Here is a 13,386-nt window from a genome sequence, read left to right as displayed (position 1 = left end):
GAATATTCCAAATAAGAAATGGACCTTTGTGTTACATTGTGAGCTTACTTCTCTCAATTTCATTCTCAAAAAATGATCAACTTTTGGAAAAAGTCTGGAAAAAAGACTAAATGCTATCTATGAAAAATGGTATTACTATATCACTCTCGTACTAAAAGTTGATTAGAGTATATAAAGCCAAAAAGCTAGGAAAAAGTATAAAGCCAAAAAGCTAGGAAAAAGTATTAGTCATTTTAAAATTATTACTAGAACTTTTATTATGTTTTCTAGATTTTATTATGTTTTCTGTGATTTCTTAATGGTATTTGTGAGTTTTCTAAAATTTGCAAATTGTTTTCTCATTTCAAATATTTACTTTTATTCCCAATTTTTCTTTATCCCCAAATTGTAAAAAAAAAAAAGAAAATCTGACTCCATGAAACCGTTGTTTATGGTCGTCTGTATTCCTTTAGGTTAACCCCCAAGACTCCATTAGGCGGCCCTCTTCTTCATAGTACTGTGACCCATTGCACACGTGCTGTAAGCACACACACTTATAACCAAGTGTGTGTTTGCACTTCCGCACACGTGTGATCATATTTACATTCTGCTAGGACCTCTGTCAAGCTCCTGTTAGAGAACTAGACAAGAGAGGTGCCCTGAAACTCAAACGTTTTTAGCTTCACTGTGAGCCCACCTGTGCAGAGGAGGAATTGTACTTCTCCTTTGTAGAATAAAAAAATGGTTTAGTTCAAAAATGAAAATAAAATCAAACAAATATAGGTATCTTTATGTTAGCATAACACCTTTTCTTTTTTTCTTCTTTCTCTTTTTGAGAGAGAGTTTCGCTCTTGTAGCCCAGGCTGGAGTGCAGTGGCGCCATCTCAGCTCACCGGAACCTCCGCCTCCTGGGTTCACGCCATTCTCCTGCCTCAGCCTCCCGAGTAGCTGGGACTACAGGAGCCCGCCACTACGTCCGGTTAATTTTTGTATTTTTAGTAGAGATGGGGATTCTCCATGTTGGTTAGGCTGGTCTGGAACTCCCAACCTCAGGTGACCCACCCGCCTCGGCCTCCCAAAGTGCAAGGATTACAGGCGTGAGCCACCACGCCCGGCAGCATAATACCTTTTCTACAACACATATAAAAATTGTTTTTAAGTTAACCCAATAATCAATATTAACAATAAGTTAAATAAGGTATATATCTCCTCCATGAGTTTTGCATCCATGGATTCAATCAATCTCAGATCAGAAATATTAAAAACAAAAATTCTGTAGGTTCTAAAAAGCAAAACTTGAATTTACCAGGCGCGGAAGTGATTATACACACTTGTAATACATGCCTCTTTGCCTGTAGGGTATAAACCACCCTGAGGACAGAAACCATTTTTTTTTTTTTTTTTTTTTAGTTTTAGTTTTTATATATTTTTTAAGTCTTTGTGGGCTCCTGCTATCTCGGGGTCTGACTCTTAGTAAGAAGTGATCAGCAGATGCTTGAAAATGGGCTTAATGCGAGTAAATAAAGAATGCTTTAGGAACATGGGAAGGAAAGTTGCTGAGAATTAGCACTGCTTATTTTATCCTATTCATTATTGTTCTTTTGTTTTTTCTACGTTATTGGCTTTTGCTGCTGCTTTGTGTTTGCATTGTTCACAGGAAAAGGCACAAAGTCCCTAAAAAAGAAAGTGAAATTTTGTCAGTGATTTGGTTGCAGAAAATATTTGCACAGGTCAGACTCCTATTCCTAAAGGCTTCAGGAATGTCATACGTGATGGGAGAGTTAGGGAATGTGTTAACACATTTTAAGACACCCCATTCGCAAAAGATTTTATAAGAAACAGTGTTTCCAAGACTAATTTATTTGCATAAAAAGTAAGCAGCATCATGTTCAAGCCCCATTGCAAGATTGATACACAGAGTTTGAGGTTAGGAAATTCCTCTTTGAACCACACACTCAATGTTAATTTATGAATACGTAAAGAGGTGAGAGAGTAGGGTTTTTGACTCTTCCTAAGATAGGGGTGTCAATAAGACGAATTAAGATGTGAAAGCTCTTGTTATGTTTCAGATCATTTGATTAAGAATGCTCCAAGCAGAAGCTCTTTAAGACTTAAAATTTAGTTAGAAGGCATAAATGCTGTATTCCTTTTGAATAAAACAACCTCTGCTCTTTACATATTTTAACAGATTTATTGAAATATAATTCTCATACCATACAATTCACCCACTTAAAAATACAGTTAAGTGGCTTTTAATGTATTTACGGAGTTGTATAACTAATACCATAATCAACTGTAGAATATTTTCATCAGTCCAAGAAGAACTCAGTGTACATTAATAGTCACTTCTTATTTCTCTGCAGCCCCAAGAGCCTGAGAATACCATTAACTAATTTTATGCTGTAGATTTCTCTATTCTGGGCATTTCATATAAATGGAATTTTGTGACTTTCACTTTAGGTAGGTTTTCAGAGTTTCTGTAATCTGCTATGATAGCACTTTTTTCTGTCACAACTCAATATAGAACATACATAATGTTTTTTTAAAAAACCAAATAGCTTTTTAAAATATATATTAAATAGTGTAATTTTCTCTTTCTCATAGGAAAAATGTTAACATTCAGGTGTGTGTTAGTCATGTCTGAGGCAAGAAAAAAATTTTTTAAATATTATTTTTCTTAAATGAAAACTTTAGATTTGGCAGGAATATAGGCCACTTTCTTGTGTTTGGTGGAGAAGGAATGAGAGAGAAAAAAACACATTTTAATTTCTAAGGCTTTCCAGAAATGTAAGATCTTTCATTGTGACCATAGTTGGCAATATTTCTTTTTTACTTGATAAAATTAAATCACATACTTTAACTTCATAAAATATTCCCAAACGTGAATATTTTTCTTTAGTTTTATATTGCAGTAATTATTGTACAGCTTTAGGCAATATTTAATTAAGAAGTAAATAGTGTTAATTCTTTTAAAACTCTATTTGTCTATAGGAAAAATGTAAAACATGCTTTTCTTCCGAATATCATTTTTTTCTTCCCTTAAGAGACACAGTCTTGCTCTGTTGCTCACACTGGAGTGCAGTGGCACAATCCTAGCTCACTGAAGCTTTAAACTCCCTGGCTCGAGTGATCCTCCCACCTCAGCCTCTAGATTAGCTGAGACTACAGGCATGCACCACCACAACTGGCTAATTTATAATTTTTAAAATTTTTGGAAAAGGGTGTTTCTCACTGTGTTACCCAGGCTGGTCTCCAACTCCTGGCCTCTAGTGATCTTCCCACATTGGCCTCCCAAAATGCTGGGATTAAGGGTGTGAGCCACTGTGCACAGCCCCACTAACTTTCATATCCTATTATTTCAGCTTCTGTATTAGCTGAAGGACTCAGGGTCGTGGAGCGGGAAGACAGAGGGAGCTCATAGAATAATCTGTGAAGTTTAAAAAGTTTATAAGTGATAAATTAAAGTGGTATCACTTTCAAATATATACCTTGAAGATGTTTCTACACAGCATTTTCCTAAAATCACAATCATGATTTATTTATTTTATAGCTGTGATTGATTCAAATATTATGGATATATATGCATATATATACACATATATTGTGTGTATATATATGCATGAATGGACACATTTATACACATACTTATACAGCATACACACACATACAGTATATATATACACACATATACAGCAAATATAATGATCCATTTTTTATTTTTTCTTTATTTTCTTTTAAATAATGATATGTATATATGAACAAAAAGCATTTATATAAATTTATAGCTATTATTCTACATTAAATAAGTATTGTAGAGTTTATTTTGCATACACATTTTTGCTTTCTTTCCTGCTCCACTTACCTTGTGTCACTCTCTGCAGATTCCTTTATCTTCCTAATGCTCAATACAAAACCATATGCCAATATGTATGAATAACTATATACTTATATACTCATAGTATATGTGTACATATAACTAAAGACAAATACGTACAGATACCTATAGTATTTTGTAATTTTCATGTACTGGATCACATGAATGGTTTTCTTACTCAACATCTCATGGCCAAAATTCCAAGGAAACTAGTGACATTGAATGGCTTCAGAATGTTTCACAACGTGATGATTCCACAATTTATTGAATTATTTTCCTAATGGTGAACATTATTCTTTTTTCCGTCTTTTGTCCCTGTGCACGATTTTTCAGTAAACAACTCTGTGCATGTATCATTAGACTCTGAAGCTTTGATTTTTAGTCTAGTATTTTTTAATACCTCAGTTTAAGGTATGACGAATGCCCTCATGCTAATCTACTTCAGGAAATCTAATCTCAGGTTTTGATTTAATCTATCTGGGATTCTCCCCACTGTCTTCAGGAAGGTGTCTCAAATCTGGAGAGGAACATATTGCCATAGACCTTAAGGCATCTAATCACTTTTGTTACCTGTGATGTCTGCACATGATGAGCCCTAATAAGTTTTGATTAGATGCTTGTCATTATGAATTTTATCTTGTTGAGTGTTAAATATTTTCATCGTTTTATAATTGTTCTTAACCTTTGTTCTGAGTCCTAATTCCATTACTTGGAAGCGTATATTTCATGTCTTGAAGCTTTTAAGTCTTGTTAGATGACACCAGAGTAGCATTTAGCATCAGCATCAGCATCAGCAACAGATCTATTTTCTGTCACCATAGATTAGTTTGCATTTTCTAGAATTGTATAAAAGTGTAATTCTACAGTGTTTACTTTTTTCTTCTATCTTCTGGTACTTAGCATACCTGCATAGAGATTCATCATTGATATGCATATCAAATTGTCTTTTTTTCCCTGGCTGTTAACACTTTTTTCTTGATCACTGGTTTAAGCAATTTGATTGTAATGTACACTGATACCACCTTCCTATTTCTTATGCTTGGAGTTTGTTAAAATTCTTGGATCTTCAGGTTTCTACTTTTTATTATATTTGGAAAATTTCTGGTCATTATATTTTTCAAATATTTAACTTCCCCTCCTCTTTGCCAGGAACTCTATTTACAGTATATTAGGTGGCTTGAAGTTGTTCTACCATCTGCCCATTGGCAGGCATTGAGGTCTCACTAGGGTGGGCTATTGGGAAAGTGCTGGAGGATGTTAGGGAGTTTTGATCAATGGGTTGTATCCATCACTTTGAGGTATGCCCCAGTTTTCCAATGTTATTCTCTGTGATTTGGTCATCTATGTTTTCTAACAGGCACCCATTGAAGTAAGATTTCTACCTTGCTGCAGAGAAAGGGAGAACTAGAATTGCTATCTTTTTTAATATATAAATTTTAAGGAGATGGCTTTCAGATCTTTGGAATAAATATTTCTGGGATATAAAACTGTCAAGAAACTGGGAAAATATTTATTCCTTAAAGGGGCAGATAAATAATTTGCAAGTTTTTGTTTTTCTTTTTAAAAATACATGCTCCAAGAAAAGGGAAATCGGGAGCTACAGTCACAAGTAAACCTGTCTGAAGTTTTGTCAAGCTAAGAGGAACATTAAGTTTCTTTTGATGACTACCATGCTTATTTTATCACTTGTGCTTTCTTTTTCTGGAGCAGTTTAAATGTTTTTTTTTTTTTTTCCTGCATTATGTGTTGTATTTTTCTATTTATTTCATGATGTGTAAGTTTTGATTGGATGCTTGTCATTATGAATTTTATCTTGTTGAGTGTTAAATATTTTCGTCATTTTGTAATTATTCTTAACCTTTGTTCTGAGTCCTAATTCCATTACTTGGAAACGTATCTTTCATGTCTTCAAGCTTTTAAGTCTTGTTAGATGAGACCAGAGTAGCATTTAGCCTAGGGCTATTTTACCTACTGAGTACTGAGACAAAACCATTTGGATGGAGTACTTTACCCAATGGACTGTGAATTATGAGGTCTTCCACTCTGGCTGTTGAGAATGGGGATGATTATAACTGGCCTTGTGTGAATCCTAGAGGTTGTTACTTTTAATTCTTTCAGATGTTAGTTTTCTTAAAAGTATGCACTGATCACCACCCTGTTGAATACTCTGCAGCCCCTGAGGGTTCTCTCTCTGATGGTGCTCATCTTGGTGAGCACTTTGCTAGACATTTCATTTGAAGACTATGACTAAGAAATAAAATTATTTGTTGTGATTCAGTATCTGAAGCTGTTAGAAATAAATAACTCAAAATTCAAGGGAAAATCAGGCATATTTTTAGATTAAAAATGGAATAATAGAAAGTGATTGATTTCTAAAGGAGCTAGGTATTTGCCAATAATTTTACAAAATAACCTCCTCCTAGTGATTGAACAAATTTATATAATCAACTCTCTCTAAATGTATATGTTATAGATTGATAAACAATCACATAAAGAACCACACACCATCTTGTATTTCCTTATCTGAAATATATGCTAGATAACTTCTTGATAAACTACAAATTACATTTCTCAGATCAATATTCTGAGCAAGTCATAATGAATTATCTGTTGACCATGTGATATCCTTTGTTACCTTGTGGATATGTCTGTTAAGTAAAATAAATAATTATTTGGAACTCTAATTGGCTTTTTCCTGGCCTTTCAGTGACTCTGTGGACAAAAATCAGCCATCGGCTAAAATGTGTAACCTTGGATTGTTGAAACAGGCACTGAACCTTCACTTTGACTCCATTGAGTTAGGGATTACAGAATGGCAGTACTGATTTAAAATAACCCTTTCAATGATTTATAATAGACACAGTAAGGATGTATTACTTTTCATATTTTTTATTTCTAAAAATTTTATGATTCAGTAGTTCAACCCTTGGATGAACTGCCATCCATATTCATCTGCACCCTCACAACCATATATAGAAGCAAAAAGTTAGCCTCCTATTACATATATGTTACAAAGTTCTATGTCAAAGAGTAATAATGTCTTCAAGAGGTGGCAGATTCTCTTAGTGAATCACTAACAGGCAAAAAGACTTTAGACTAATAGATCTTGCTCTTTAAGATAAACCAGAAATCTTTATGCTGGGCTACTCTGCAACTATGCCTATAAATAAAGTGGGCATAGAGTTTACTTTTTAAAATGTTTTATTATGGAAAACTTTGCCTGTGTACAAAAATACAAAGAATACTATAATGAACCCCAACATTTCCATCAGCCATATTTAATAATTTTAATCTCATGAACAGTATTTTTCGTCTATATTATTCCCATCTGCATTTCTACCTTACATTATTCTGTCTGGAAGTATTACAGCATGTATCTCAAAACATAAAGACTTATTTATCACTAAATATAACAATAACATTTTAAACCAAAAAAATGAAAAATGATTTGCTAATATTAAATATTTAGTGTTCAAAATTTCAATTTACTAAGAAATATGATTTTAAAATTATTTACTTTATTTGAATCAGAAATCAAATATAGCGCAGCCATCTTGATTGGATATATATTTTAAAGTGTGGTTTATATATATATATATATTTATATCTATTTCTCCATTTCTCCTTTTTCTCTTTTTATAATTTATTCATTAAAAAACTAGATCATTTATCCCGTAGAGTTTTAATGTGCAATACCCTGTACTGTAGTACTGTTTGCTATTTTACTCCATCCTCTGTGTCTCCTACAAAATGAAAGTCGAATTTAAAGAGTTTGGTTTGATTCAGTTTCAAGACTTATTCATAGAAATGTGTCAGTGTGTTTCTGTATTAGGAAGCACATGATATATGATTGCGTCTGACTGTGGTATTAGTAGACTGATACTCATTGCCTAGAACCATAGATGAATCAGGAGTTGCAAAGCTGTAATTTTCCAGCTCAATTATTTCTGCCCAAGCTATTATTTGGAATATTTAAATAAAGAGAATTTCATCTCATATAATATTTTGTTCATTTAAATAAGTCAGGACACATAATAAATTTACATTCTCCCCAACCCCGCCATTTCTTTAACCAAGTAACAAAATAATGAATTGGATCGCTACCATTCTTCAATGTTGATCAAATTTGATAAATTTTTCTTTTTTTAGTATCAATATTAAGACATGGATTTAAACTTATTGGATGTATTTCATTCTACTACTGTATTATCCTTACTGATATTCAAAAGCTACCATATTTAGAAAGCAGGAACCTCTTTATATTGTCTATTGAGTGCAATTGATGTATTAGTAATAATACATCAATTTTTTTATAGATTTCTCACTTCATAGAATGACAAGATATACTGGAATCACCCTGTTTCAGACCTGGATAAAGCAAACTCTTTAGAGTCCAGGGTTCTTTCAGTGGGAAACATCTTAAGACCACAATCTGTGCATACATATGTGCATAGATACTGAGATGGTCATTATTTCTAGGCCATTTCAGTGGAAAGACTGGGAGAAATTGTAAATATATTGAATTATTTTTGCCTCCCTTTATTGGTCATAGTTTCTAAAGCCCTTTTTAATCTATCCTCATTATTTTTGGATTTTAGCATTTTATTTCTTTTCATCTTTCCTCAAGGAATCATCTGTTGCACTAATTTGGTCTTCTGTTCCTTCTAGTTTATTCTGAAACAATTTTTCTTTTCTTCTATTTTCTATTCTTTCAATATAGAAGAGACAGAAAAGTACAAAGAAGAAAACAAGAAAGGTCACCCAGAGAGAAGCATACTGAGATTTTTGTGTACAGTCAGCTCATTTAAAATACTGATATTGGGATCCTACTGCTGCCTGCTTTTTCATTTTCCATGAAAATAAAACCTGACCTGAAGTGTAATGATTTTTTCTTTTATTTCTAATTCTTTCCTGGGTACTGTTACATTTTTCTAATTCCTGGTTTTCCTGCATCATACTATTTATTGTTTTAATAATGTTGTTCAATTGCATTAAAAATTAGTTCTGTTTTTCTTTTTCTATAGTGGGCATATATCTTCCACTGCTTCATTGTCAGTAGCATACTTTCACTATCTTTAAAACATTATTTTTATCTTTTTGTCCTTAATAAGATCATATATGATTCAACTATGATTGTCTTCTGCTGCTCATTATGGCATGAATTAATTTTTGTACTGATAATAAAAAGATTGAATCTAGAAACATTTTCTGACTTCACTGCTTGAGAGCTGACTATTCTTAATATTTTCATGGAATATCCAAAATATTCCTTGTTCTTTCCAAATATTTCTTGTTCTCTCCAAAAATGCCTGACTCTGGATTATTTCTTTTCTCTGCTTGTATTGCCACTATCCCATCAATATTGCCATTATTCCCATCTATTATCAGTATTCTCTTCTCAGTAGAGGGTGTGTTTTTGAAGGAAGCTTGATGTTTTCTGTTTTGCTTTGTTTTGTTTATGAAAGTATAAAGGATTAACACTTTCCTAGTTCTTTAGGGTTTACCACTAGCCTATTCCATTCACTCACAAATCAGGTTGTGTAAAAATGTGTGAACTCTCCTAATTGTATTTACTGTTCTCACATTGGCCTGACACACTTGCCAAGGCATGACGATTGCCAACTGAAGGGTTCCCATATTCTCACGTCCTCCTTTTCTTATATGTTCACAAATAGATGCTGATCTTCTGCAATTCCTGAGGTGTCAGTAGATTTTCTTAACCTACTTATGTCTTAGGGTTCATAGGGATAACTTTTCACCTCATTTTGTTATAGGCATCTACAATTTTGGTTTTGTTAAGTTCACTGCTCCGACTGGTTTTATGGAGAGACTTGCAGACTTTAGAATAATTACCATCATCATACCACTGCCATCTCCCTATGATTCCTCACAGGAATAGGTATATGTTTTTTAATTCCAGATTCACAACTTCCATACATAGTTATTCATAAATTAATCTGCCTAAGGAAGTACTTTATTCTCACGTCCTCCTTTTCTTATATGTTCACAAATAGATGCTGATCTTCTGCAATTCCTGAGGTGTCAGTAGATTTTCTTAACCTACTTATGTCTTAGGGTTCACAGGGATAACTTTTCACCTCATTTTGTTATAGGCATCTACAATTTTGGTTTTGTTAAGTTCACTGCTCCGACTGGTTTTATGGAGAGACTTGCAGACTTTAGAATAATTACCATCATCGTACCACTGCCATCTCCCTGTGATTCCTCACAGGAATAGGTATATGTTTTTTAATTCCAGATTCACAACTTCCATACATAGTTATTCATAAATTAATCTGCCTAAGGAAGTACTTTGCAAGCAAGTTTTCCTTTCCTATATTACCTTCCATCCACTTTTCAAATGAAGGGCATACTCGTCTCTTTTTCTCAGTATTATTTTGAAGCATTTTGTGAGAGTGGAAAAACACTTGGGGTACTTAATAGAGAGATATCAGATCCCTTGGAGCTCAGAGAGATATGTTGAAATATTGTTGTTGAGAAATAAACTAATCAATGGGTCACAGATCTTTGGCATTTCAGGTGGTTTCTAATTTTCTCTTTATAAGAATATAGGAATATGACCTACCAGACTGGTCAGCTTATAAATAATAACAAATAAATTTTGATATTAGATAAAAATGTGTCTTTGTCATGTATTTAGAAGGATAGTTAATAAAACACAACGACTCTGATTAAATAAAACTTCTTCCATGTCTATCTAACATGTGTGATCAATTTTCTTAATGCCTACATTAACAAAAGAATAATTCTTATGTCATTCTATCAGTAACTAATTTCATCCATAAACACACAAATTAATTGAAAAAAGGTCACCTATCTCATTAAGAGATGCATTTCTAGTAAATGATTAGTTTATATTTAATAATTATCAAAATCTGTACTATCTTGTTTATTTTTAAGCAATTGTGTACACATAACAATTATTAGGGTAATTCATTCCAAAAGAAACTTTTAAAAATATTTGGGGTGTTATAGTAATAATAGATACATACATACTTTATACCCACAGTTTTATTGCATATTATAGAGTAAAAACTTTCTCAAGTGTAAACATTTCACATATCATGGTATGATAATCTGGAGGCAATGGGATAATAAAAATTGAGGGAATAAAATAACAATATAAAATTGTAAGTAGATGATACCAAATATCACATTTCTATGTTTTTAAGATGTCATTGCTTACAGTAAAGTGTGATATAATCATTCTATTTAAAATGTCAACATGTAGACTTTTGTCCAGGCCAGATGCAAGATGGTTGTACTCTTGCGAACACATGTTGGCTGTCATTGCCTCGGAGCCCAATTTAGCCCTCTGCTCTATATCAGAAAAGCTGCTCCTTTGGAAACCTCAGTCAAAAAAGAGATGGAGTGGCTCTGGAATAAGAACATAGGTTCAAACTGCCCTTTATCTTCCCATAGCACTATCTACAGTTGGTCTATTCCCATGGCGATGTCCATTTGCCACCATGGCACTGGTATTGCTTTGAGTGCATGGGTCTGTGTTTTTGGTATCGGCCCTTTTGCTCCCCGGGAACTTTGAGTATTATTTGAAACTTGTGAAGTCCCTGTGTCTGGGGCCAGCACCGATCCACCACAGCTAAGTTTGTACTCCTCTTCCCTCTCATGTATCACACCTGGAGTGCGATCTCACACTTGATGTGGTATCTGGGAATAGCCTTGAAGCCCAGCTACATCAGTCTAGAGTGGCTGTCTTGGTTCTTACTGTGTTGTCGTCTTTAGGGCTGGCAGCTATATGAAGAGCTGATGTTCCCAACGTCATCTTTCCACACACTATTAAGTTCACGTATCTTCCCATTTGTCACTCTTATCTCCAGTCTGGGCCAAGTTCTCCTGATTTATTTAGATCCTTTTGGGCTTTCAGATCCCCTGGAGCTCAGTAGCAGTAGATCATAGTGGTGGAAAAGGGTCCAGTTTTACCCTTGTTTCTAAATATGGAGTGGCTGCAAAATCTTCCCTTTTCCTGCCCACAACTTGCCTACTCTGGGCATAGAAGCACTTATTCTCTCTCCAACTGGGCTTTGATTTGTGCTGAGTCAGCTTTTGGCTCCTTCTCCCTGAGACAGTGGAAACAGACAGCTCTGTGGCCTCTGTCCTGGGGGTTGGGGGTGAGACTTTTGGTGCCACTGCCTATGGGTTGTTGGCCTAAAGGACAATTCTGTTCATTGGTCATAACCCATGCCTTTAACACCTACACAGTGTTATAGAAAGAAGAGAGAGGAGAGAGTGGAAGGGAATTAATCTATCCCAGCTGGAGGGAGATAAAGAGGGCTTTGGAGATGCCATTTTGGGGAGAAAATATATCGCTTCTGGCATAAGACAGAAATCCAGACAACTACCATTGAATATATTATTTCTCAATGATATTTCCTTTTATTGCATTTCCAGAAAAACCAACTTCTTAATTTCATGCTTCCAAGTCCATATACCATTTTTTTTTCTAAAACTGAGTTAAAATACTCATTTTATGAAAAGTAAATATTTAAAATTCACTAAAAATTTTATTTTTGAGTTCAAATAAATAAACCATTTTAACAAAAACTTTAAAAATTAAAAAATACATTGGTAAGAGAACAAAAGACCATTGAGATAAGTGATTTGACATCCTTATTTTGACTTGAAGAATACAATAACTTTTTTATTTGTTAAAGCTAAACATTCTTCAATGTATTTTCTACCATTCTCTAAAGTTAAGGGAGGGAATTAGGTAAAATCTACTTTAAGGGATTGTGGCTAAATTTTTTGAAGCAATGATCTAAGGCATAAAATACTTCTTTGTGGCTTATATTCCCATTTGAAGACTTCTCTTTGCATTGATAAATAATACATGTTATTTGGAATCTTAACCTTGCTGTCACATATTTCTGGTCCCACTGCATTTGAGTCTACTCTTTGGACATATTTCCTCCTTACATTCCACAGCTTTCATAAGGATATATCGCTACCAAAACCTGACCAAATGTAAAATACTTGCTCATATACCCTTACGCTAATTGATATTCAATACTTATCTCAAGAACCACATTAAAAACATGTGTACCAACATGAAGGCAATCGGGAGAGCTAACAAAATTTATTGACCAAGGTCAATCTGATCACAATTTCAAAAAATGACCCAAACTTAAGTGTGAAGAAAAGATTTGGGGGGTGAGCATGATGAGGAAACTGTTATGAGCCTGTTACAGTAATCTAGATAGAAATATTCACGTGTCCTGAGCTTGGTGGTGGAGGAGGTATGTTGAGAAATATGCAGGTGAAGGAAGTGATAATGATTGGTGATTAAACGAATGTTGCAAATGCATGAAGATTCAGGGGAGGTGACACAGAAAGAGAAGATTTCTGACCTTATCAGCCAGGTGGACATTCACCAAGAGAACACAACAACAAGAAGAAAAATGTAAGGGAAAAAGACAGTGAATTTAGTTCTGAATATGTTGAGGTTGAGTTGGAAGTGTTTGGTAGGATTATGGATTTGTGAATGTAGAAAGGAA

At 34.0% G+C, this 13,386-nt stretch overlaps 1 protein-coding gene and 1 pseudogene across 11 annotated transcripts in view; both read left to right on the top strand.

The window, feature by feature from the left end:
- CCDC102B (coiled-coil domain containing 102B) overlaps positions 1-13,386 on the top strand; it is a 374,522-nt gene that overhangs the window by 136,130 nt on the left and 225,006 nt on the right. The window lies entirely within an intron of this gene.
- LOC144336468 (succinate dehydrogenase cytochrome b560 subunit, mitochondrial-like) lies at positions 11,130-11,634 on the top strand (annotated as a pseudogene).

Source organism: Macaca mulatta, chromosome 18, assembly GCF_049350105.2.
Source record: "Macaca mulatta isolate MMU2019108-1 chromosome 18, T2T-MMU8v2.0, whole genome shotgun sequence".
Taxonomy (NCBI): Eukaryota; Metazoa; Chordata; class Mammalia; order Primates; family Cercopithecidae; genus Macaca; species Macaca mulatta.
Note: the sequence above shows the minus strand (reverse complement) of the source record. Positions and strands in the feature narration are given on the sequence as shown.